Consider the following 27,912-nt stretch of genomic DNA (forward strand, 5'->3'; position numbering starts at 1 on the left):
GCCACCGAGACATCTGTGTCCACTTAAATCGCTCTCCGTTGAATGCTAAATAAGCATAAGACCTCACTGTACCCATTTTGCTGCGAAATTCATGTCAAGACCACCGCCATAAACACGCAAACTAAAGTAATAAACATGACTCTGCAGCTGTAAAGATCCACATTATGGCCTGCAAACCGTACTCTAGACCGAACATCTGTTAAGTGACATGAAACAACCTGATTCTGCAAAACACAGCCGGTATTGCATAAACGTACAATGGAGTAATTTCTCTCAATTAGATACTCCTAGAGAAAATGAAACAAATGCACTCCATTGCACAGCAGCATTGAGAAATCAGCATTGAGACTAGTTCACCAGAAGTATCAATTAATGAAAGCCAATGACACTTCACGCAAATTCTCTAGAATACTGCGAAGTACAGGCGGAGTGGAAAAGCATTTAGTGGCTGTAAATGAAGCATCGACCACTACAGGGTTTTTGAGAAATCATTCATAAGATGTCGAATTTTTTATGCTTTCCCAAAGCTCATGAAATTAAGGCTCACCATACAGCACATCAAAGTTAATATGGATATCTAGTTACTTACATATACACACATTTTTAAGCTAATATCAACATGTATGTGATTAACACCGTGACCTTGCTAAACAATAGAAGCCATCACCTAAATTGGATTTAATTGTTATAATGGGAATTGTCTTGCTTTAAATGGAACCAATGGGAACCATTAACACCCTTAAATCCTACTGAATTGAGTCCCAAAACTCACTACAGAAGGGAATTTTGTAATATTTTAGTGGAAAACAGTTAATGGTTCAGTGGTATTATAATGGACCCCAATAGAATTTGTATTGTTGAAATTATAGAATTTTGCAATGGGGTTTTTGCATGAATGTTCTTACAGATAAAATCCAGGGCACTAGCACATTCTACAATGAAGCTCACCGGTTTAATTAACCAGTGAAACATACACCTGACAAACATTCAACCGGGCTTCCCGGTATGACACGACTCGTATAACCATAGACCATTTTGCAAGATGTAAACAACACTGTTCCAGAATAACTTCCTGTCTACACAGACAAAAAAAACACAGACAGAACCTACAGAACCGAATCAAAATGCTAAATGAACATCTTTAAGACTTATCTAAAAATAAAGGAAGCTGGAAGTGTTTATGGTCCAGTGCTGTTCACGGCTTGCAAAATGGTCTATTCAGGCAAAGTTTTTGTAGAATTTAGAAAAAACCTGATGTTCAAGGTTGGCTGAAATATCTCAGGATTATAGCCACAAGGTTTTATTTACCACGGATGTCACTACTACTGTATTTGCACAAAGGAACACTATAGATAGTCGTTGATTGTTAAATAAAACAGTTTTCTTTAACACTACGTGCGTATTTTGACAGTTATACCATTGACCTACTTTCTGATAGTACCACCTTTAGATACACAGCTGTCTGAATAGAGATTATGAATAAATTCTGAGACTGCAGATTAAAACGGCAACTTCACAGCCTGTAGGTGCAATTTAATTTTTAATATGTTTACCGCTTGCTGCAAACACCAAATGTTGCAGCTGTAATTTTTTTCAAATTATTTAGGAGGGGTAGTGTGTGGTAGATGTGTATGTATCCCTATCCTTATAAATACAGTCGAAGGCTGAAAAGTGGCAGATACTTCAGAAGTTTGCGATGCATTCAAAGGATAAATAAACATTTGTTTTGCAAAATCTTTCGACGGTAAAAAATGATGTGAGCCTTGGCTTGTCCTACTCAGCGTTTTCATAATAAGGACCACAGGCCGCATCCGACTACTGTGGCTTATTTAACATAGTGAAACATGATAACAGATTGTGGTGCAGACACACAGCAAGATTTAAAACATGAGATGCAGCTATTGGCTCATCTCCCCCTGAACCGCAGTCCCTATCGGAGGACAAATGTGGGCGAGGTATGCCAGTTCTCCAGCACGGCTGTGCTAACAAAATCACCTTTATCCACACAGACAGGTGACAGCGTCAGCACTTGGGCTGCCAGTGGAACAGGCTGTGTCTGCAAGCCATGCTGTGCCAAAGAGTCTCCATGACGGAATGTATGTCTAATTGTGTACGTGTGTGTGACTGTGTGTACATTTTCCACAGCACAGAAGCATATTGAGGAACTTTTAATCTTATTGACAGACAAGTACAGACAATTATGTATCTTGTGAGCGTGTTTGATGAAAGTGCAGTTTTATGGACCTGAGCATATCAAGAGGGTGAGAACTTTAACCATATGGTAGGAGTTTTATACTCTGAATGGAACATCTGGATCAACCCTTCACTCTTAATAATCACTAATGCCTGAACACGGCATGCGACAAGAATGAATTAACCACAGACAGGACTGTTGACCTGGACTTAGACGAAGGGGAGTAAAATCTCAGACTCTCATTACTTTAACAAGATCTAACAGAAGAAAGAAAGAAAAGAAAGAATTGGTTTTCACACAAAAAAAGATATATTTTATAACTAACCTTTCTTCAGTTAAAATAATGTTTTTTATAAAATGTTCAAACATATTTAGCAAAACAGAAACACATCCATAGCATCAAATCTCACCGGCTCTTAAAGGGATAGTTCAGCCAAAAATGAAAATTCTCTCATCATTAACTCGCCCTCAAGTTGTTCGTAACCTATATACATTTCTTTCTTCTGCTAAACACATCGGAAGTTATTTGGAAGAATGTCAGTAACCAAACAGATCTCATTCCCCATTGACGCCCACAGAGTTTTTATTTTTGGTAGAACTATCCCTTTAAATTTCTTGCGGCAAAATATAACAAAATAATAGTCAAGACACACACACAATAGAACCATGTTGAATTTATTGCTTTGGTTTTAATTTTGCTAAATATGCTCTCAGTATTAAATATTTACACACACAAACAAACACACACCTATTGCTATTTTATGTTATAAATATTAACAGTTTGCTTTCTTAATTTTTTGCTTTCACACCATAGAACACACTTTAATGGCAACTATCTACCTATATATCTATATAGAGCAATAAAAAAAGGAGGTCATTTACATGGGTATGACATAGAGGTGCATTAAATATAACTACATTTTAATATTTGGTACACTATTCCAAAAAAATAAGTCTTAAATACCAGCTTTGCTTCAGTTGTTCTGTCTAAAAATCCAAAAGAATACAAATTGACCGAAATGTTGCAATTGTTGTTTAAAACAAAGTAAAACTAAAATATGAGTATTATTTGGAACATAATTTAGTCTTGAAAGACAAATGTTTACTTCATATTAAAAAAGATTGACAGAAGTGTTTTGATTGCAGATTTTGCAATCTTAGCAAATCTGAACATAGTTTTAGACATTGCTAGGATCTCTTCTGAAGCTCGAGAGGAGACGTTTGGCATGAGTGCCTATTCCTGCCACAAAAAAATAAAGGAAAGCGCAGTCACCAGCACATCAATCTGCTCTCCATATAACCCAACAGCTCTGATGAAGATGTCCAAGACAGTAAACTAAATGTATATGTAATTTTGGATCTCCTTTAGGACCCCCATTTTGTAAAATAAAATGTGTTTGGAAACACCAATGGTAACAGCTAACAAGTACCTGAATATACTGACATCTGTCCTGAAGTCATGCTGCAGCTACCAACAGGGAGCAAACACAAGCTTGATGACAAGGGTACTTGGTTCTAGCGAGGCTTTTGTAAGAGATGCACACGTCTGGAGTAGCATGCCCTGAAGGACCCTCAAGGAGTGACAGAGAAAACACAGAAGGATCTCGAGAAGGAACAAACACATCGTTTCATGAGTCATATCATTGTTTTCGTGCACTAGATGGCATATGCAGCAAACAAATGATAACAGACAAAACACATCAAACGCTGAGAACGCAGTAAGTCACTTCATGGCTTCACAATCAAAGGGAGGCAATTTACCCAGAGGAGAAATTTCAACTTTAACACAGATGGGAAGAACAGAAATAGTCAAGAACAAGTTCAGCTCAATCTCTGCCAGCACAGGTGTGTAATCTATGTAGTGAATGACAGGTCAAACCCATCCTAACAACAGAGCCGAGATTTACACCCTCCATCCACTTATCAAAAGTGTCATGCAGAAATATAATCCTACTGACACGAGACTGATAGCATGCTTGTCCTTCGCCACAAAAAAACGGAATAGAGAAAGTATTAAAAAAAGTATTACCAAAATGAAGAGCTTTCGAAATAAATCTCGCCTAGGTTAATAAAGTTGTCAAGCCATGGATTTTATCAACTCAATGTCAATAAATAAATAAATAAAGCATCACTCATGGGCATTTCACCCAATCTGTTTATTTTATTACCCTTTTTAAAAGACGGGGTGACAATATGTTGCAATAAGACCTCTCGTCTTATTGGTCGGACGGGCTCTGAAATTGCGTTTCAGACCCAGCTATCCGCTTAAATGCCATTTCCACCTCTACAAGAATGGTTTCAAGCATGCTGAAATGCGCCCGTTCTGATGGATTTCACCTTAACAGCCTTTAGAAACGAGCTGACAGGTCTGAGAAAGATGAATAAATGTCATTCACTGGACCTGTTGCTTTGATGCATGTGTCATGTGTCAGACGTTTAACAATGACTTGTATGTAAATAACACTAAATTGCATTCAAGAACACACGCAACTCATGAAATGCCTGACATAGAAGAAAGAGAATGTATCTCATAAATAGATAGACAGACAGACAGAGAGAGAGAGTGAAACAGAGAAACATTCTTCCCCCAGTTTACAAACTTCTACAAAGACTTTAACCAGTTTCGACAAAAGGACAAGATTTCATACATACTGGGAGAAACCTCAAGATGCTCAAACCTGGCTGCAAGATATGTCAAGTCCTGCCACGACAAAAGAACAACCGGCACAACACACACAAACTGACACTATGACAGGATCCTGTCACCCTCACTGAGAACTGTCCTCAATACTTTGCTCTTTTTCTGTTTTCATTGAGATCTATATATAGATACTTATATACTTTATTTTTTGTATTTGTGAATGTTTATATTTAATTTTCCTGTGCTTTGGCAGTGTTCAAATTTGTTTTATCATGCCAATAAAGCTTCTTTGAATCTTGAGAGACGGATGAATAGATAGACAGACAGACCGACAGAAAGAGAGAGAGAGAGAGAGAGAGAGAGAGAGAGATAGAGATAGAGAGATCGAGTGAGAGAGAGATTCAGTCAGGCAGGCAGGCAGACAGACAAAGAGAGAAGCAGTCTGACAGGAAGACAGATAGACGGGCAGACAGACGGAGAGAAAGAAAGAGGGGTGCATACAGACAAGGAGGGAGAGAGATAGAGAGTGAGAGAGATAGAGAGAGTGAGAGAGACTGACAGACAGATAGATATCTAGATAGATAGAAAGAGAGAGAGAAGCAGACTGACAGAGCGACAGACATGCAGGCAGACAGACAGAGACAGGGAGACAGACAGGCAGACAGGCTGGCAGACAGATGATTCGACAGACAAAGATGGGAAGACAGACTGACAAAAGAGAAAGAGACAGACAGTTTTATTTGTTTTTTCTTTTGGCTGTACAGCTGGTGTTGAGGCTTACCCAGTACTCCCACACCGTAAGCCAGAACTACGCAACTGACTGACAACTTTGCACATCACCGCTCATGTCCTGGTGCCCTTGGGAGTCCTTCCATTCATTTTTTTCCGTTCGCTCATGGACTTGCTGTGCCATCCCGCATGCTGAGTTTGGGAAATGAGCCTCCCTGTACCAATTTGTCCTAGACTTCCAGCCCACTGTCCCTGATAGACCACCTGCCCAGGGCCTCTCATTGCTCCCATGCAGGGGGTGGCAGTGCCCTTCATGAGCCCAAGCCCCCAAACCCTGCTGCCTTAATGGCCACTGGCTGCCCTATCGTGCCAGGCAGCCAAGCATGTTCTGCACCACCAGACGCCAAGACTCTCGCGGAATGCTAATGACCTCATCCATTTCCATCTTCTGTTCTACTCTAGACACGCAGACGACCCTTCCCCCACAACGCCAAGAATGACAGGTCGTAATAAGAGGTTTGTATGACTGGAATGAGTCGACAATAAACGCATTCAAGAAAATTATGAGATTCACACAAACATTGCGAGAGGGTCTTCTCACCGCGTGTAGCTTTTAGCTGGTTGCTCACTTGACTGTCGCACGGCATGAGTTCAGTAGCTCAAGTGCACTTTCAGACACCACTTCTCATACCCCCCACCCGCATACTTGGAATGAATGAGCGACCAAATCTTTATTCCTTACAGTGACTTGGGAGAGTGGAGCTTGGGGTCCGTATTTATTTAAAACGAGAAGCAGATTTAGAATTGAAGGGGAGGAAAATAGGAATTGCGACCGATTCCTGGGATACTCGGAGGGATTCGAGTGGCTCTCAATATTTTTCCAAGAGGCTTCCTAAGGCTGAGATTTTTCAGCTGCTTAAGGAATGAATGAATGAATGAATGAATGAATGTATGAATAAATGAATGAATGAATGAATTTATTAATAATTTTTCCCTCTGGACACCTACTAGCAAGACACAGCAAAATGCCAACATATGCTAGATGCATTAAATGCATTCATGCCTATGCAGAAACACCCATCGCAACTGGGAAGTGCACATACATAACACTCACACTTGTATTTAGCATTAAGAGCTAGGGTGAGTGACAGTTTGGGCCACAAGCATACCTTGAGAGGCTTTTTTGGGCATACCATGCCTTAAAATGTTGTTGGTGATGTAAAAAATTGTTTCTCAAACTAGGATGTGTCAAAAATAAGCAAGTACAGGATTGAAGGATTGGGCTGAAATCATATCCAATATACTACACAAGTGGTTCTCAAACTTTTTTGGCTTAAGTACCCCTTTTTATTATTTTTTTCATGCCAAGTACCCCTTGACCAGACAACAAAATTTTACTTTAAAATACAGTGAAATGAGAATTTATTTTTATGCATCTTTGTGTAGAACTAATTTCATATATAAATACTATTATCATAATTTATTGATTTTTTATTATTTATTCCTAAATGTCCGTTTCTCTCATGTATCCCCCCTGCAGTACCCCTGGGGGTACGCATACCCCCATTTGAGAACCACTGTACTACAGGAATAAACTTGAGTGTTTTTCTGCATGCTTACCAGATCAGAGAAATCTTGTTTTCTTCAGGGAAGTAGATAGGATGCTTTTCAATGCTATCAGACACTAGGCTTCAACTGGCAGCATTTCTTCTCGTCTGAACACGATTCTGAGGAAAAGAAGACTAAGATGAACTGAAGCACAGAGAAGTACAGAAGTACATGACAGGCACAAAAAAAGCTAGATAAAGGATATAAGTTCTTTGTTGAACAGTACCTGTTTGATTATGAAAGTAAATGCTTTGTTTTCTTTATGTGTTAGCGAAGGTTCTAGGATAAATACTTGAAAACGTGTTCTGTCAGTTTTTTCACTGTTGTTAAATTCCAGTGCGACGGCAAAACGGAAGTTCTTCTTCTTCTTGTTTGTTGCAAGCCGGACGTTATGATACACTGCTTTGCAAAAAGGCGGAAGTTAAGTTACGTCATTGTGAAAAGGGCCTATTCACGGAAAGGTAAAGAGACACGTTTTTGAAGTTTTGAACGATACATTTTTTTAGTTTCAGATTGCAGCTTTAAAGCAATAGAGCAACATATTGATTGAACATCAGTGTTTACACTTTTGGGGAAATCAGTGTACAAAGGCCTTTCTTTACAGGTGTCTCTGCATACCAAGTTGGAGAAACTATAGGAGGAGAAAGTAGAATAAGAAACTATATAGGTGCGGATAAATATAAAAACATAAACTTTATTTCTGATTTTTCTTATAATTTCTGACAGAATAGTGGTGTTGCTGCTATAAAAAACAAGGACAAGGCTGCTTTACATCCTGTCACCCCTCTATTTTAATATAATACAAGAAACCACCACTCACCAACCAATGATCATTACGATAACCCTTAATATCATCACACACCTAACCACGGCATCTGATACAGAATCTACACCCTCTCACTTCCTCACTCTTTCTCTACTGAGAGTACTCCTGGACGGACACTACGCTGGAGGTCACAGATGATGCTGACGGGGCAGAATATGAGGGTTTGCAAAGCGCGTGCAGTAGCCGCCTGAGGGAGCGGTCTCGGGTCAGCCCTTTACCTTGCCCAAACAGAACTATTCAATTCATTGCCCTTGTTCCAGCATTGAATTCAGCTTTGAACATTTGATCTGTCTTTCCGAGTCTCTCAACTTTCCTTCTAGCTAACATTCGGCTCGGGTCTGCTGAGCATTTGAACTGCACATAACAGAAGTGTTCTCCCTCACCTTAACACGCCTTTAACACTCATTCTCCTGGGACGGCTATACAATCTACACTTGAGTTATTTCTCTCCAAGAAGACAATTTCTCAAGTTGAGGAGTTCACTCATCTTAGATTTTCTTGTGACTATTGAATCCAAATGCACCAATGAACTCCAATGAAGTTGGAGTCAGCAGCATGACATTTAAGGAAGCGTTCGACACGAGCAGCAGGCGCTTAATCTAATTCTACATTAACTGAATTCGTCTTTCCAAGGAAACACGTAGCCCCCTCAGCTGTAAACAACATCCATTTCTCACAAATCTGTCTCCTCAATCGCTTGATCAAGGTATCTGTTCTCCAAAGTGTTCCAAGAGCCTGCAGCTCTGGGGCAGAATGCTTTGAAGCCCCTGGAAACACAATGCCAGCACTGAGAAAAGCTCCCCTTTAGCTCCCCGTGTCCGCCCCTCGTCGCTTCTCTGGCAGCTCGCGCGATCCCTCTCCTCCAACACGCCTTCCAAAAATAAGGACAGACGATCTCAAGGTTCTTTAATGAACTGTCAAGCTCCTCAGCTCCGGGCTGTACACAAAGATAGGCACCTCAGCACAGCTCAAACTTACTGTACAGAACAGTCAAAGAGAAACCTGCAGAAAAAAGCCTTCACCTGAGTATTCCCAGCTCAGCGTTAGGTGTTCTGCTTTTTGTCAAAGTAAGCAATCTAAAGTGTTGATTGCTAAATTTTTCATTTGCTCGTGGCATTTATACTGTTGACCTTAGTAGCGTTTTTCACCTTGACAACTGACATGAAAACCATTCTTTATGTTTTTATACAGGCTTACGTCAACAATTTAACTGCAGGCGCAAGAAAAGATATACAATAGGATCAATTTCAGGTTGGACATAACAGACTCATTTCTATTCACCAGAATGCCTCACAAAAGAAGATCGGATCATGGAAATATGTACCGTAGTATCCTATTGCTGGTGAAAATGATGTGACCCTGCCTGTGAAATTTTTGTGTTTTCTTCATGCAATAATTCTAGTATGGCTGTAGAACGATTAATCGCATCCAGAATAAAGTCTGCGTTTACAAAATATGTCTGTGTACAGTGCATATTCATTTTGTATTTATAACCACATACACATATGTGAATATATTTAGGGGGAAAAAATGAACATTAATTTATAATTTAAATATAAATAAATACATATAAATAATAAGAAATTAATATTTCCTAAATATGTATGTGTTTATTAATACAAAATTAATATTCAAATACAGTACCCATATTATGTAAATGCAGACTCTATTCTGGATACGATTAATCACGATTAATCGTTTGACAGCCATGAATTCTAGATCATTTAAAGAAAGTAAGGCCATGTCAAAAATGGAAACCAATGGTTAGGAAGCCAAAATGAGGTATTTTTGTGCAAAATAAAATGCATTGTCAATAAAATCCTTAATTTTAGTATTTATAATCAATTTCAAGATTATAAATAAAAATATGAATACTGGAAATATAATTTATAGCAATAAACCCACATTACCAATTTTCATCATTTTATGACAACTTTAATGTTCCATTTCTTAATAAAGCCCTCATAATATATTTTATAATAATATAATTTGATATCATATAAATTGCAGGATCACATATATTTTCTACGATTTTGCAAGTACCTTGAAATGAAAAGACATACTGTAAGCTTGTTTTTACCTTTCAAAACAAGACATTTACTTTAAGTGTAAAGTAACGCACAAACCGAAGATGTTGCCATGCAAAAATGCAATGTACAATAACTTTGTGATACAATACTCATACATTAGCATAATAAAGAACAATATGCCATTTTAGCACAACTCTAATGATTGAGCGCCCAAAATAGAGACTCATCTGAGGTACGAGGATGCAAAAACTGTGTTTGTGTTTGCAGGCAACCAGACAACCATTCATGAAGCACCAGTTGATAAACCAGAGCAAAACATTGTCATATTTCAGTCAGTAGTCACAGGTTTTAATAAACGAAACAATCTTTGGTTTTGATTCGCTTTGATATTGTGCCATCAGGGAATCTGCCATCACGCTAATCCAGAAAAGAGATGTCAGGATTAAACACACGTATGTTAGTCGTGGTCTACAGCATTATCCATGACAGCTTCCTGACATCCGTGCCTGTGCGGATACAGGGAGTTAGTTCCTACCAAAGGAGACTAAAGCATGTCATCGGCAGTCATAGTGCCGATGGGCGACCGAACATGCAGCGTGACACAAGGCATCAAAACAAAACCGTCTAAACACGTTGCGTCATGATGTACTTGAGTGGTTTAAAAAAATGCAAAAGATAGCTTCAAATCACTGCAGTATACAGCATCATCTACAGCTTCCACACATGGAACCACTCTAGAATCAAAAACAAAGTACAAGAAAGAGACCAGATGCAACCGACATTCCCTTTTTGTTTTTTGTCTTGTTTCATTTCAGGAGGGCAATCAGTTCCGTCCCGCTGCCCACCACCACAGATTGACATGTTCTCCAGTGGCTCCTACAGCCACGGCAAACTTTGACCCCCCCATCACAACCACGACCAACTAGTGTGCTGCTGGAATCCAGTGAAGTGAGACGGCTGTGTTAATTCATTCCCCTGCTTTTCAACAGTGCTGTGATTCTTAAACCAAGAGCTCAAAGTCCCACTGTCCTCAGATAACCTCCGTCTACACACCGATCTGCACAGAACAGCGATATTCTGAGATTTAGTTAAAGCTGGTCTTATATGAATGGAGCCCTGTGATTTGCACAGACAAAAGGAATTAGAGCGGGATTGAAGGGGTATTAACTGTGCTTCACCCCACTGTTTTGAGTCACCTGATGATGGTTAACTGATGTATAAAGGAGACTGGGGCTAGTTGACTTGATGGCTGATAGTGTGTTCAATGTAGTGTTTAGTTTTTCGTGTTTGATGGCAGTTACAGTGACAAATCGATGGGTTACTCATCTTATAAACACTAGACACTAGAATGTTAGTCCTTTAGCCAAGCATTGCAAAAGGAAACCTGTTTGATAGACTCTGACTGTCTTTCTTATTAAACTAGTCGAGAAGATTCAATTAAGAACACGTCAAGGGACCCAAGGTGGTTTGTATATATAAAGCTCACCTCCAGCTGGTAAACAACTTCTTGCCTGCTTTCCTGGTTTGGTTTAAACCTCCAAGGACGAACTAAACCCCACTTTATGTAACTGCACTAAACTCTGCACAAAGAAGCCAAGGTCCACAATCCCTCTTGTGTGTATATAAAGGATTTAAAGAGAATAAAATGCAGCTAATTAAAACAGTGTTTCCATGAGATGTTAATGAGGTTTTTTGTTACACATGAGTGGACGTCCTTACACGATGTAGTGTAATCCCACAGAGTCGATGCTCTTTGTCCTCACGTAGCTGGCAGCTATAATCCGCAAAACTCCGTCAAACATAATTACCAAACAGTCACATCTGCACCTTTTGAAAAGTCACCGCATTAATCACGACTATCGTCTTTTTCGGTCCAAATTTTGTCGCCTAGCCATCCACAACGCAGTTTCTCTGCGACCGCGTTATCATTGCCGACGTTCGACTCGTTTGAAATGAAGCATGTTGAGATAATGAGCAAACAGTGATATCAGCCTTCATGTGTAACCACACATCATGATGTCAGCACTTCTGCAGCGAGCTGAAGGTGAGCGCGGCAATAACACATTGTAATTTTTTGTAGGAAAGCCACCCACTCTCTGGCGTATTTAAGCCCTAGTACAAAGGCCCCATGAGAAAAGTCGGAACCAGACCTAGGATTACACTTTTTGCACAACATATTGCGTGTTTGTTATTTCACAATGCACCAAACTCCAACAAATATTACATTTCAATGGGGAACTTCAGCAAATTCTAGCAGAGCTGACATATACCAAAACCTAACAACAGGTAATGTGTTTACTCTGCTGGTGTTCATTTTTCTGAATCCAGCAGGAAACGTGAACCGTTAGTGTTTGTTGGTGCAGCCCTTAAACCCAGGAAAAAATTGAACACTAAAATAAACTATTTAATTATACTTAGTACACTTCTATAAGTGTACTTAGAGTGCTCTGTTTTCACACATTAGGTTTGTACCTTATGTACTAAAAAATAGTCTAACTTCTGTTCATGGTGTTCAAAAATAGCATAGTTGAGTACTTAAATCTTCTTAAAGGAGTGCTGCAAAAATGTTCTTGCATTCTGACTTCTTTATAATGTTAAATGTGCTGTCTTCTCATGCTTAGTTCAGTCTACCACTCCCCCCTGCACGCGCTGTATGATTTCGGAAGTAATCGTAAAGCTGTATCTATCTTTTATAAATGTGATCATACTGAATACTCTTGACCAATGACTACCATAGTAGGAAAATTGACAATGGTAGTCAAAAAATGCCCCAGAATGGATTGCTTTCCTATATTCTTCAAAATATATTATTTTGTGTTCAACAGAACCCAGAAATGTATAGATACATTTTCCTACTATGGTGGTCAATGGAGGGCAAAAACTATTTGGTTACAAGCATTCTTTCAAATATCTTTCTCTGTGTTCATCAGAATATATACAGATTTGGAACAACTTGAAGGTAAGTAAATGATGAAAGAATTGTTTTTGGGTGAACTGTTCATTTAAGTTTGTCTTAACAAGTAGTCCTACTAAAGATATCTTTGGGGATATTAAGTACAAAAGTAGCATTTAAATAGAGCACTGTATGAAATATTTTAGTATTTAGCATTTTAGTGCACTTATTTTCACATGGAAAGGGATAATTCACCCAAGAAGAAAATATTATTTTGTATGGGAAACACACACCAAGATAAAATAAAGTTTTTTTTCCCCATTGACTTCCGTTGTATTAAAACAAAACCACTAAGAAATTTGTCAAAATACCCTCTTTTGTGTTTTACAGAAGAAAAAAATCAAATGCCGGGTTTGAAAGAAACAATTCTTATTTCTGGGTGAACTATCCCTTTAAACAAAGCAACACAGTGCTTTTATGACATGGCAAGCAAAATCAGTTTGCCCTGATTTGACTAGAACCCATGTAAAGGAATCTGAAGTTTTATGTTTCAAATTTAGTTTAAAGAAATGTAAACTCTACTTATTCAACCTAAAAGTTCATAATCCCTTTGCATATTCACCACACACACAACACTTCTAAATATATTTAAGCGAGCTATACAAACAAAAGGCAGAAAGACAAAGGTAAACACATCCCAAACAAGTTGGTCAGTTTCTCAGGGGCATAGCAACACAGACCTCAATTAGGTCGAAACGAAGAGGTGTCTGTTCTCCCCCGGCTGCTCAATCGCAACAGTAACAAGGCAGGTTAAAGAATAGCGCCCACAGGCTTCATTCTTCCCGAGCTTAAAGCTGCGTGTATGTGTGGAGACTGTCTGTTCTATCAAGAATGCAAACAGTTTTTCCCTGTTACTGAGCCAATTACTGAGATAAAGTGGACTCTTATGAACAGGCGCTCTCTCTCTCTCGTTTCTAACATCTTTAGCACCGAATCCAACATGACACAATGAAACTGACACAATGCACCTGATTTGTCAAAAACTCCATTTACGAACACCCAATGCCGAGGCAGTGTGGGAGACCAAAAGTACCTTATACAATCAGATCAAGCCATTTTTAGACTTAACATAGAGCAATATGTTCCTGTATTACAAAGGCAGCAGCTCTGGCATATATACAGTCTGAAAAATCAGTTTAGCATATGTAAAAGGTTCTTATTCGCTAAATTCATCAAAGACCGAGAAAAATGATTTGGAATCCATTCGTAATTTTAAAAAAGTGTAAAAGTGTGATAGTTCGTTGTCAAAAGTAGAGAGACTATCTCTTCAAATGCAAAAAAAGTAAGCGTGGTAAAATCAGTCCAGTCTTTTTCTCGGATGTACTTGTATTTTAATCTGAGCACATGCGTTATGTCTCCAGTAGAATTCTCTGTTGACTGCAGTACCTGAAACCGATCCATAACACGATCCATATCACTCTAAACGGATCATCACCAGGTGTAAGCACACCGCCCTGAGACACCGAATTTTCTACAATTGATTAATCCTCGTTTTCTTTTTAAATGCATCTGTTCCCAAAAAAGCAATAGTGTGTGCTCTTGAACAACTCAAGGCAACTTCGAGACCGGAGATCTCTAGATCTATAGTCACAAAATTCCTATTCTTTCAAAACGGCATCAATGTTGGTGAAGTATCGGACTCAACTGTCACGGGTTACGAGAACACTGAAGTAGATACACCCCGTGTTTCTAACTCCAGAGTGTGGCCATCAGCGGGCTCTGTGGGGTGATTGACCATGGCACATTCTGAGTGCCAGGCAGAGAAGGATGTGACAGTGTGAAGGGACGGGTGAGAGACACAAAGCGACTAAATAAAGCCTGGTCTCTTCAAACTTCACCGCACTACTCAAACTGAGACTGATGGTGTGTATGTCCTAAGCAAGTAAGGAACTAAGTAAGTACGTACGAAGTCAGTAACATAGAAGGTAAACAACTACAAATTGTAATAGAACAATGTCTCGCTTTAAAATCACAGTGTTGGATGAGATTCACTTTTAACTGACCAGGTTAAAGGGAGAGCTCACCCGAAAACGTAAATATGAAAATTGACTTGGTCTTCTGTCAGTTCAAACCAATGTAATATTCTTTCCCCTGCAGGACACAGAAGAGAATATTTAGAAAAAAGTTGGTAACCGAACAACAGCGGTACATTGGTTTTGTGTCCATTCGATAGAAGTGAAGGGGTATCGCCATTGTTCGGTTACCAACATTCTTAAAAATATTTTTTTTACATATTTTGTTTAAATATGCTGAAATATCTCGTTGCTGAATGGCTGCACTATACTGTAGCACTGAAATACTACATTATTCAGAGGGTAAAAACATCTACCCATTATACTTTGCAACATAAACAGCCCATTAGAAGTTTTTACAAAGTTATGCTGTACACTGTTTTTAGATTATTGTATAGTTTATATAAATACATATATTGTAAAGCACCTGCACTTTACATGGACACTTCCCCCACACCCTTACACTATTTATATTAATATATGTTTATTTATAGTTTAACCTTCCTATCTCATTTTCTACTCTATTTGGACAGTCGAAAAGCATTTCACTGCATGTCGTACTATGTATGGTTTAGTATGTGACGAATGAACTTTGAACTTGAATTTGTAATATTAGGATTTTGAACCAAAGTGCAGTCCACAAACAGTGCTCTAATTCTCCAACACCCACAAACATACTATTATCGGTCAAAACTTTTGTTAAACAAAAAAAATTTGTTTCAATGGTGCAAAAATGTTACACTTAAAATTATCATGTGCACAATTCAAACGCATGTATTGTGTTAATTTTTCTTGTTAGTATCTTTTAATTATTTGTACATTTGGCCTTTGTAGGGCATTAATTTTGGATTTAAAATAGGCTGGGCTGCTTAAATCCGCTGTCACACTTGATATTTCGCTGCATTGACCTTCATTCATACGCATGCGAATGCGACAGACCGGAAACGCAAGCCCGTCCGAAGACATTTCGCTGCATATCAAAGTTCAAGTTCGGTGAACTCTGGTCTGCGAATTCGTGTCATGTGAGTGGTTGAGACCCATAGAAGATCAAAACGTCACAGCGTGACCAGTCAATACAGAAATGTAAAAGAAAAAAACAGAATTTCGCCTATTTTCGCATGCTCAAAGTCTAATCTGACCGCGGCAATACACAGAGTGCAGGTGTGTGCGCTGAGACCTTGGCCGGTGAGTTTAGATCTGTTTGGTTTTGCACTGTTTATTATTGTCTTGAGCTTACTTGACTCCTTGACAGAGATGGAGTGAGATGAGCAGAGAGGGGAAGGTCATTAATCTTGAGATGGAGGTTGAGTCCTGGCAGAAGAGCCACACTTATCCGTATCATTGGTTTCTTGCCTCTTTGTGTCCTGCGCTGAATGAGCGAGAGGAGAATCGCTCAGCCACTCATTTGCCTCGCAGGACACTTTGATGGAAAACAACAAAGAATAAGAAACTAGATATGCTACTTATAATGATCGTGATAATGGATTTGATCTGTCGGGGAAGTATTTTATACTTCTTAATGTAGTGGAATATAGAGTATGCAATAAGTATTTACAAAATGTCTATATCTACAAAATTTTATCACATCCTGCCCTATTGTTTAGTTAAAAAACTAGTGAAAAAATTAAGAGACAATTTTACAATGTTTAGGTAAAATGATAACTTTTGTTTCATTATTAGAACTGCTAACAATATTTCTCCAAAATTTCAAATAATATCAAAGTTTTCATTCAGAAAATGAAAACTGGAAAAACGGGTCAAAATAACAGAAAAGATGCTCTGTATTTTTCTAGACTTCAAATACGCCAAAGAAAATCTGGTTTTATTCACTTTTAAGCACTGTAATGTTTGCACATGTATTTAGGAAAACCTCAATTTCTTTCGCTATTTTGTCATGCTGTCAGTCTCTCACATTGCTGTTGGAGGACTTTGTCACTCCTGAGGTGATGTTATGTACTGTTCTTATAAAAACGTCCTCATTACTTATATAATCTAATACGATTTTAATACAATTGGTTAATATTTAATATATATTTGTAGTTTTAGTGTGATGAAATCCTGAGACAATAGACCTTGATTAAACCTGTATTTATCGCTACCTATGATGGGATCACCTGAGACATGTTGTTGTTATACTAGGTGACACTGATATCACAGGTGTGTGGGAACACAACATCTTGAAAACAGGTGAAAACATCTTACTTCACACATTCATCACAAGCCTGCATGCAGGTGGTACCCAGATATGGGGCCTACAGCTGTTGTCTAATTAACTTCTCTTTTGCACACCTGTATGGAGAGAAGTCTGTCCTGACAGCCACTGTTGGGCCTCGCCGGGTCTAAACATGCAATTGCGCAGCAGATGTTGTCGCATTTCACACTTTGTTGAACAAATACTTCACAGCTTCGAGAGAAGACGTAGGACGGGTGGCCAACATCGGGTAAAGGATATCCGCTACCTGTAGACGACTGTTCCCAGATGGCAAAAGTGACAATTTTACAATAAACTAATCTGCTTTAATCAGATTCTGACAAAAACTATTATTGCCAATGTCAATGGGACACATCTATTAAGACGCTATCTGTAGTTAACTGGAAGCTCAGCCGGCCGAATCAATAGAAAAGTAATTCTCTCAGTACAATTTCAAAATGCACGTGGCCCGCTTCCCATTTCGTGGGGATTACTGTTGTTTTCAGAAATCTTTAACGATGTGGTACTCAATTAATTTCACAAAAATAAACAGTAGGATGGTTGCACGTTTCTGCATTGTTTGTTTACTTCCAAGTTGCGTATTCATCATCCCGTTTTTTTAAGACGCGGGGAAAAAATAGCACACGGAAAGTATTTTAATTATGAAGCTCGGGGTGGAAAAGTATGAGATGCATAATTTCTCATAATCTCCAGTGCTGTGTACGGATATATGTATTTTTAATAAAAAAAGTAACAAGAAAAAAACAGTTTTAAATACAAATTGACTTTCCTTATTAACTCCTTTATCATTTTCCTTTATTAAGCAAGGACATAGGCATGGTAATAATAATATCTGGTGTAATATATTCTGCTGAAACATGGTGCTCAGGGGCCTGTGCGGGGAGCCTGTTCTCAGTATGGGTGCTATTTAAAAGGGCCAAATTCTGTATGTATGCCGTGGACCGATATGCCGTCCTGTGTCAGCGGTTTGGAGTCTCACGGGGTCTCTGAGAAGCCTCCGATTGTCAGAGCATAAGAATGGAAAACACTGGTCTGGCAAAACCTTCTTAAAACTCTATAATATGGATGAGAACATTACATACAGCTCTTTCTATACTGTAAAACATTCATATCATCCATACATGCGCAGTTAGAAACACAAACACTAACTTTAACCATAGGCTTGTAGTCAATATTTGTGAGGGGAATATCAACCTACGCATGGCTTGCTTATTGCCGTCTCTGCGTATTAAGCTGGGAGTATTGGAATATCAATAAAATTACACGAATCACCTTTAAGAGGCATAAGCGTTCAGGTTTGCACAAACACGTAGTTTGCAAAGACCATGTGCATGGTACAGCACAGTGGGGGTTATTACATCTTCCTACTGTTTTACTGCATCAAAATCCAACTGACCTCATTTACTGGACTCCTGCCGATTTCAACCAGCTCGCAGATGGTCATACGGGGAGAATATTTGTCCTGTTCTAGTAAACACTATCTTTGTTTCATTGACCGTAGCTCGTAATGTTATTTATACAGTACGTGTGCAGCAGACAAGAGGTGAAACCGGCCAACGTGGGTGAACGTCCAATTGAAAGAGGCCAAAAGCAAAGACGGCTAATCTCTTCAACAATTTAGCTGATCGTAATCTCTAAAATGTGATCACGTCGTAAGTCTACGGAGTAAGATAATGAAATTTTGTAATGAAATTTAGAGAAACGTGCAGAGGCTGATGCTTACCTCCATTACGCTTATTGATTGGACAGGTGTTACACGGAGTTGGGATGTTTAAAAATGGTTGAGGAGCGAGGATATGCGATAACATGCTCATTTGACAAGTCTAGTCAACCCATTTATGGTTACTTCTGAAATACATTTTCACTGTAGTAGTACACTGTTATATTAAAAGTAGTACCTAGGACATTTAAAACTTGATTATCGTCGCTGACCTACCGAAACCTCAGATGTCTGTTTTTCAGGAAATGGAAGAACATTTAACGGAAAATGGTAAAATACTGTGTTGTCAAAGCTGACAAGCACTTTTTAATGCTTTTTATTGGTTATTGGATATTTGCAAAACCCAGTGACGCACATAAAGGGTGACTAATAACAATGATTTATAGCAAAAAATAAAATCACAAAATATAGAGTTACAAGGTTTCAGAAGGATTGCAGCAAATACTATTACTATTACTTATTAGAACAAAATAGCTGTAAATGTATTATTACGTATATTGATATATTCGTAAAATCGGTATATCTATATATTTGACCGCCTCCGCATAAAAAAAGTGTGCAAAAACTACGCCTGGCCCTGTGCTTACGTGTGAATTTAATCAATATTGAATATGTGATACAAAACATGCAGATGATGTATGAATAACGTTTAAGCGTCAACATATCGCCAGGTCGTCCGGGAAACAATTCCGCACGCAAACCAAAAAAAACTGCAGTCTCAAAGTTCCAAAAGTACCCAGCATGCCCACCACACACATCTACAGAACGCTGATAACATATTCTGCATTGACGAATTAATCTGACAGATACTCGAATGTTTACATGTTCCTCCCTCGCGTATGCTTCACGCACTAAATAGCTCCGGCGAATCAACTTTTTCACAATTTCGGAAGAAACAGCGTGCCTCTCACGCGCCAGCGCGATCGGCGGACATGCGTGACAGGGCCTGACGAAGGGGGGTCGTCTCCTACACTTTCCTGACACTTATATAAATGAGCAAACACTGAGAGAACTTGAGTAGGGAAAACAAGTCATTTCCATGTTTGAGACATCTCATTTTACGCCTTCCTATCAGCGTCTGGCTGCCGAGATCTGCCGCGCGTGTGGGCTGACGCGCTCGTGTCAAGAAGAGGGATTGTATCATCTGTCCTCCATCTTTCTCTTGTGTTCTATGTTATTCATGCCAGTCAAACGGCCCTCCCCTCCAGTGGCTTGCTCGGGCTTGAAAGTGGAAGGAAGAGAACCATGCAAGGCGTGTTTTTGCCTCTCTTCTTCCTGTCGTAAAGGGTTGAGAGGGGGGCGATTAGTGTCTGCTGTCTCTCAGAAAGTTACAGCTTGTGTACGGGGAGACGAAGGATGTTACTGCTTGACAGATAAAAAAGACAGAAGAAAAGCTTTCAGAGGAGACAGGAAGTGTGACGGAACGTACACAAACGTGTGACGGACGCTGGCGAGACCTTTCCGCTGATTGCTTTGGGTGTTTAAAAGTTATTTTTGGAGAGAGCTTGATTCACGGTGAAATGTAAGCTACATGGCCAAAAGTATGTGGACTCTGCTTGTTCTAATTAACGTGTTTGGCTATTTCACCTACACTTATCACCAACAGGTGCTTAAAATCAAGCGTGCAGCCAATGAAAACCTCCATTTTTGCAGAATTGGGCTCGGTTCTCAAAATATATTTTTGAGAAATTATTTTGCCTTCCACAAAAGAATGAACGACAAGAAGGTGAACAAAAATAATAAGACACAAGTACTGGAATAGCGAAGCATGCTTAAAATTAAATAAAACAAATTAAAAATATATAAATAGTAAAGTAAAGTCAAATAAAATAGCATTAAATTTAATTCCTTAAAATTAAATACGATATTCATTTGATCTAAATTTAAATTAAAGGGATATTTCAGAGGCAAAACAAAATTTCCTTTGTTTTACTCGCCCAAAAGGCATCCTGACTGAATTTTAGTTTCTTCTTGAAGAATAATACAATCGGAGCTATAATACCACGCATCTCTTTTCTTACGATTTTTTGAAGCTCCAAAAAGTGCATCTATCCATCAAAGAACTGCTCGACACTGGTCTTAACACAGGTCTTAAAAAAAAAAAAAATGTGTTTGTGTAAGACAAATATCCATATTAGCGTTGATCTCAAACTTTGATATCCCCCGGCTGCACGTGAACCTGACGCTTGTTTTCCGGCAAATGACGCAGGCTTAAGTCGTAAGTTTTGGTGACGAATGTGCCATTTTTGTTTTGTTCCAATAGGAGACCGTCTCCTCTGTGTGGGAGCTTTCGTCAACTGTAATTTGCCGGAAAAACAATCCTTTGGTTCAGGCGGAGCCAAGGGATAAAGGAAGCTACACATAAAAGCAACCCTGCAACAGTGCTTTATGCATTCTGACTTCTTAACAATGTTAAACGTGCTGTCTTCTCATGCTTAACATTGTCAACTTGTCAAAAAACGACTTGGGCGTATTACGTAGTACTTCTGTGCTTCGTACAGTTTTCCGAAAGTTTTTTTAGAACATAGAAAACGGTTTCATAACAACTATTCTTAGTCCCTTTTTGGATAATTCTCCCGGAAAAGAATACGGCACGGCCACACGGCATATGAAGTATGCAATACTACTCTATACGTACTCAAGATTAATATGAGATTGGCAGAAACCGTGTGTGTTACGCCCACTTTAACGTTAATAGCGCTGTCAACGTGGATATTTCTCTTAAACAAAAGCATTTATTTGCTTAAGAAAATCTTTGTTAAGACCACGGAGCTGTGTGGAGCAGTTCTTTGATGGATGGATTGATGCACTTTTTGGAGCTTCCAAAAATTGCCCACCATTCACCGCCTTTCTACCGCTTGGGGAAAAAAATGAAACGTGCTATTATAACTCTGACTGCATTATTCTTCAAGAAGAAAGTCATATTCAGTCAGGATGTCTTGAGTGTGAGTAAGACATGAGGAATTACATAAATAATATTTAGAATATACTTAAAATTTTGTTCAAACAAGAAACTAATCACATTTAAGGGAGGTACTGTAAAATTTGGCCATGCAAGCATTTGTTGACCCCGCAATACTGAATAACTAATGACAGCATAGTTATATATTAAACCATTACTCCACATTAGCTGGACATTAAGTGTGGGGCTTCGGCCCAAGGACTAAAAACCAACACAGACTGGTCAAGTTCCCCCCAAGCACTCTCTCCTGCTCCTTTATTACAGAAAAAGCTGGGACTAATTACCCGGACCCCATGCCATCTGATAATTACCCTCAGATGCTGCCTAGCCCCTCCTTAAAAAAGAAACCCAGCTCGAGAAATCAGTTACTCGAGCCTCGGAGGCTTCTCACAACATTATGCCAACAGATGTCAGGCATGGCCACCACCAGGCCCCTGGGTGGCAAAGAGAGTGCCAAAATAGTGGCACTTGCAGACGTATTAAAACGTTGAAGTTCCCATCCTCCTCATACCAAAACTAAATCAGGGACAAATCACCGGTGGCCAGTATTAGTTGGAACGGGCACATTAACAAACAAAACAAAAACACTAACCAAACAAAGCTGATGCCATGAATATAGAAAGAGATACCTTGGCCCGGGGAACACAGATGGTCTCTATAAGGGCTCGCTGTTTTACAAAGAGATCTCAAACCAAGTTCCCAGCAGCCCGGTAAAAGCGCTACCGCACATCTGGCCCTCTTTGGCGAAACACCCAACACTATGCTCACCCGGCAATTCATGGAGATGAAATCAACATAGCAGACCCATCTGTCACATTGTGCATTGTGTCCCTCGTTGCACTGGGGATGCACAAAGACAGGCGGTCTAAATTCTTTGGACTGTAACAGGGTCATAACATGAGCAAGTATCATCTGATACAGAGGACATTACTCATTACAAAGTGAAAGTTTTTGGTTTATCTTGTTACCATGAAAATAATGATGATACATAAATGTAATTTGAAATTCACTAGTATGCCACAAGTCCTAGTTGGTTGGTTGATTGATTTGTTGTTGGACTGTAAAGACTTGCACCAGTGAACCAAAACAATCAACCACGCGCCCAAACCACAAAACAACGACCTACTCATCCGAACCAACCAATCAGATACAAGCTCTTAAAACCGTGCCAGTGCTAAATCTCTGCTTATTATATTATGGGCTCTAGCTAAAGCAATGCAATTCAGAATTTGCGAATGAATTCAGAAGTCTGTATTCATGAAAACATGAGTAGCTGATGGAAGAAAGGATAGATGGATTGCATTTGACCCTCCTTTCTTTCTCACCTCGGTGGTTATTCAATGAACATGAGATGCAATGCTATTGTATAAAAGAATGTCCTATCATGATCCAATACTAAGAGGTTTTGTTTCTGTTACAGGAGGTACAGACAAGAGAAAAATGGAAAGTGTCTTCAAAATCAGCATTCATGTCAGAAAGTGTTGAAGTGGAAAGAGGTGTCACGCCTTAAACACTTGACCTTCACATGACCAAACTGAGAGATATGAAAACCGGAGAGAGCTGAACTGAGATCAGTCACTGGAAAGAAAAGGAGGCTTGTTTTGGGCTCAAATCAATTACTGATGGCATTGAGAAATGAAAGGTCATTCTCAAGTAAATAAAAGGTTTGGAATGATAATTTACTTGGTTTTGTTCGACATATGTTGTGGTGGTGAGAACAGTGGATGGATATTAAATGAAACCGCGAATGAGATGGAAATCATTCTGTTTTATGGATCCCTGGAGATCTTGGAAAGAGGGCCAGAATGAGAGTTTCATTCAGCATTTATCAGCCACTATTAAACGGCCAACCTCCACAGGTGAGACTCCAAAACTAAAGACGATTAAAGTTACACAGCTACATTAACGCCTCACAGCCTTTTGATCCGCAGCCAAAAAGCATAAAAGGGAGAAAGAGATGAACCTCAGTTTTAATCTAAACCAATTGCCTCAAACACTACCAGTCAAAAGTATACAGTAAATTAACAAAAATAGTGCCTCTTAGCATTTAAATCTTGATCTGAAGGTGTGTACTTAATTGTTTTGAAATAAAAATTGTACAAAATTATATTTGTGCCCCCATATAATTTTATTTATTACAAAAGTAAATGATTATATCATTATATTAATATATTATAATAATATAGCTCAGTGGTAAGAGCATTGCGTTAACAACGCAAGGTTGTGGGTTCGAGCCCAGGGTATTGCACATACCTGAGAATAAATATATAGATTAATGCAATGTAAATCGCTTTGGATAAAATCGTCTCCCAAATGCATTAATGTAAATGTAAGAAGCATCACAGTGTGACCCAAGAAAACCAACTGATAAAATGCCAAGAGTATGCATGCACAGAGCAACTTAATTTGGATATTTCAACATAAAAATGAACACAATTTACATACTTCCAATTGTATCCAACAGTTTACTACCTTATTATTGTAAAATACGAAAAAAATCAATAAACAACAAAAGTGAGCCTAAACATTGACGGTAGTGTTCAGCTATCCATTCAAGTTTGAGTCTTATGCTAGACAGTGTTTGGAGTAATGCGTTACGAAAGTAATGTATTACAGCAACGTATTACATTTTGCTGTAATGCGGTAGTCTAAGGAATTACTAATACATTTCCAGTAATATTTTACTGGGTACATGTTCAGTAACGCTTGCGTTACAACAAAGCTTTCGGCTGCGAGACATTAACAAATAAAAAATCCCGCAAGTAAATTACATTTCCTGTTCGCGAATAGACACATGTGGTGAAAGATATTATAGAAAGATATGAGTAAATTAATGATTGGTGCACAACCTGCCCAAGAACATGACAGATAAATCAATATCAAAAATGTATAGATCTATTTAAAATAGGGTCTGTTAGGTGTCACCCTCTTAAAGGCACAGCTTGCTAAAACGAGCTTGAAAAGTCTCCAGTTAACAACACAGAAAACGGGGCTGAACAACAGGCCTTGTGCTTTTTAAGCACTGCACATTTGCATGCACCCGGCAACAATGGGTCTGGTAATTAGCAGCAGTGATTAACCGGTCAGCAGTGCAGAGGTCCGTGTGGAGGCAGGTTGATCAAGCCGCCCTCCTTCCTGACCCTCCAGGAGACTTCACTGCATTTTAAACAGCAGCTAGCGATTAACACTGACACAATAGAGTTGGGCGGCAGGACCGCCCTGTTGACATCCCAGCATCCACTGTAGAAGAACATGTCTACTCCCTAATCTCTGTTAAGGGAGACCTGGTGCATTTGAACATTTCAAATGAGCAATACGGTATCCAAAGTCTAACCAAATAGAACGCCTCGGTAACAGGGTTCCAGACAGGTCAACAGACAGATGCAATCCGTTATTTTCTGGTCAAATAATAAACACAAATTAGTTATTAAAGCAAGTACATAAAAATAAGTGTTCAAAATTGTCTTTCTACCAGTGCTGTCAAGTACAGTTTTGCTGAAAATGTCAGTTTAGTGTCAAATCGCTTCAACTCACATAAAGTATGTGTATAATCTACAATTATGTTACAGCAACAGAAAGCCAAAGACGAAAGATTGCAGCTTTATTGCTAATCTCAAAAATAACAAATCCTTTTTGAGTTATAGAACTGACATGTTTTGTGGTACAAATTTAAATCAAGATACATTTTCTTAGTAAACAAGATGCCCCAAGATATTAAGTTGTGTTTTCTGGAAGTCCCGCAGGGGTCTGAGGGTGTTTTGAGGCCCTTCAGAAGTTTTGACATGAAATGACATTTGTACTTTTTTTCAGTAGTTTAAAACAGGCACAAAAATATCTGCCAAAAGGATAAGAAAAATAATCTTGAATTAGATTCCTTTTTATTCAATCCTATATTCAAGTTTATTTTTCTTCCAATATTGACTAATAATATTGCTTATTTTAAGGATAAACCTACATTTTGGTTTAAAAAAGAAACTTAACTTAACTTAAGATCCAGACAAAAATTCAAAGTCGGTCATATTTGCACAGCAATAAAAGATATTAAATATAGAGCTTACCGTTTATAGTTCATTTCAATTATATTAACAAAGCGAAACAAACGTTGCTACTTATATTTGAAACGAGTGACAATTAAACAAAAAAGGCGATTTGTTTCCATTATGTGACTTAACACCACCACCCAACAATATCTCTCTGATGCAAGTTCCATGGGGCTTTGATTTCACTGAAGCTAACAATCTTTACATGTGTGCAAAGAAATGCCGCTGAATTCTATTGTCCGCAGCAGTTAAATAACTTCATTAAACCACCAAGAAGTAAAATCTCCTGGACGCTTCTACAGTTTGTCCTCCCGAGGAAGAGAACAAAGCCCACCGGATCAGCGTGTCTATACAGATTCATACCGCCGCAGTCAGGCGCTCCATCTGGCTTGGAAACGCGGCACACAAACCTTCTGCGACTTCAAAGCGAGCTTTTAGAGACATACTAAACCGCAGTTAACGTTCAAGTGAAAGTAACTAGAAGTCAATTACCTGACTATAAAAGGTAATGGGAGTGATCGCTCTGCCACGGCTCTGATACTGCCTCCGTGCGCTGCCACAGCTTCTGTCCTTTTGTCGTTTTAAAGCACGGCCGTAATGAGAGTGATACGGCAATCAGGCCTCTTAAGCAGCGAGGCAGATACTGAGCGTTTCATCTGTTTGTTTCCAAGCTGCTGGGCATGCAGGGATGACTACAAGCAGCCGAACATTGCTTCTTTCATCTGCATTCCAGTATTTTTTTGGTCCCGTTGACTTCCTGCTCCAGAAACATTGATCTCTGAACACAGGAGCAACACAAAACCAGAAGGTTGTTGTTTAAGAACAGTTAGGCTGCAGGGTTTCGTGTAACCTACCACTGGACCAATGCACAACCCGGTGGAGCTCGGATTTTGAAGGTGTGGATGCTTTTAAAGCTTCATAAAGCTCACTCGGCTCCATTTGAATGTTGAAAAGGTTCTGGCAGTGCATGAGTGATGAGGGAAAGTCTCTTTGAGGAATGCCGCTGAGATTTATTGGACCATTTTCACAAGTGCAAGACCTAAAAATGAGTGCATAAAAGTGATGAAGTTTTGGCCACGCGCCAAATTTTGGTTCTTCACGGGAAGCACTTGAACATAAAAGAGAGCTTGTGAACTTTAAAAAAGCCCTTTCAGAGTAAATTTCAGCCAATAGGAAAATCATATAAAGCAATCTCTGTATTATGTAAATCAGGTTGGTCAATGCAACAGAGAGGTGGTCCTCTCGGAAGTTAGCGCATGTAATGGAAGGCCATTTCATTTAATGCACTAAAAATGGCATTTTTGATGAATGAGTAAATGAATGCGTGCTATAAATGATAGCTATCAAACTGTCCACGCCATTTTAATAGGCACGCAGAAGAACATTTAGGGCAGATACGCTCCTCTTTTTCTTCCCCAAATCTCCAGTACAGTTTTGTAGTTCCTCTACTGTTCTGGGTCTGATAACATCGGTTGGCTGGTCAGCGCCCGGAAATTCCAAAGAGACCAAAATAATTACAAGGAGATAAGGCTATCTACTGTAATTAACCACTCTCATCTGCCAGCACGGGACAGGGTTTCTTTTAGGCAGGAAATAAATTATCCTTCAGAACTTGCCACCTCTGAAATATAGGAACAATTAAACTAGAATTAGTTCAGATCCATGGTCGCCGCATTCCAAAAAGGACATATTTCAACCATAGCATTATAGCACTATTAAATCCTGCTAATTGTCAACATTGTGTGCAATAATGAATAGTGTCATAGATGGGAAGGGCAAGAGCACAATTACCTGCAATCAATTATAATCATTTCATACTCAAAATTTTTTAAAGAACCAAAGTAAGGACGAAAAAGTCTGAAATGGAAGCTGATGTAAAAACAGGTTGAATAAATAAAAAGGTTATTTACATCATGCATTACAGAATAAACTAAATAAATTAAACACAAAAAAATATACCCGTCATAAATATTACATTTGGAGGA

At 38.9% G+C, this 27,912-nt stretch overlaps 1 protein-coding gene across 12 annotated transcripts in view; it reads right to left on the bottom strand.

Annotated features, from left to right (window-relative positions):
• The window catches only part of rbfox3a (RNA binding fox-1 homolog 3a), a 398,996-nt gene that overhangs the window by 319,196 nt on the left and 51,888 nt on the right, over positions 1-27,912 (bottom strand). For 10 of the 12 annotated variants that reach the window (XM_056770690.1, XM_056770691.1, XM_056770695.1 and 7 more), the window contains one exon: positions 7,185-7,291. The gene's annotated coding sequence lies outside the window, so the exon portion shown is untranslated. Of the gene's footprint in view, positions 1-7,184; positions 7,292-26,419; positions 26,538-27,912 lie in introns of those variants that run through there. The other 2 variants (XM_056770688.1, XM_056770685.1) reach the window with 1 other exon arrangement.

Source organism: Triplophysa dalaica, chromosome 17, assembly GCF_015846415.1.
Source record: "Triplophysa dalaica isolate WHDGS20190420 chromosome 17, ASM1584641v1, whole genome shotgun sequence".
Lineage (NCBI taxonomy): Eukaryota > Metazoa > Chordata > Actinopteri > Cypriniformes > Nemacheilidae > Triplophysa > Triplophysa dalaica.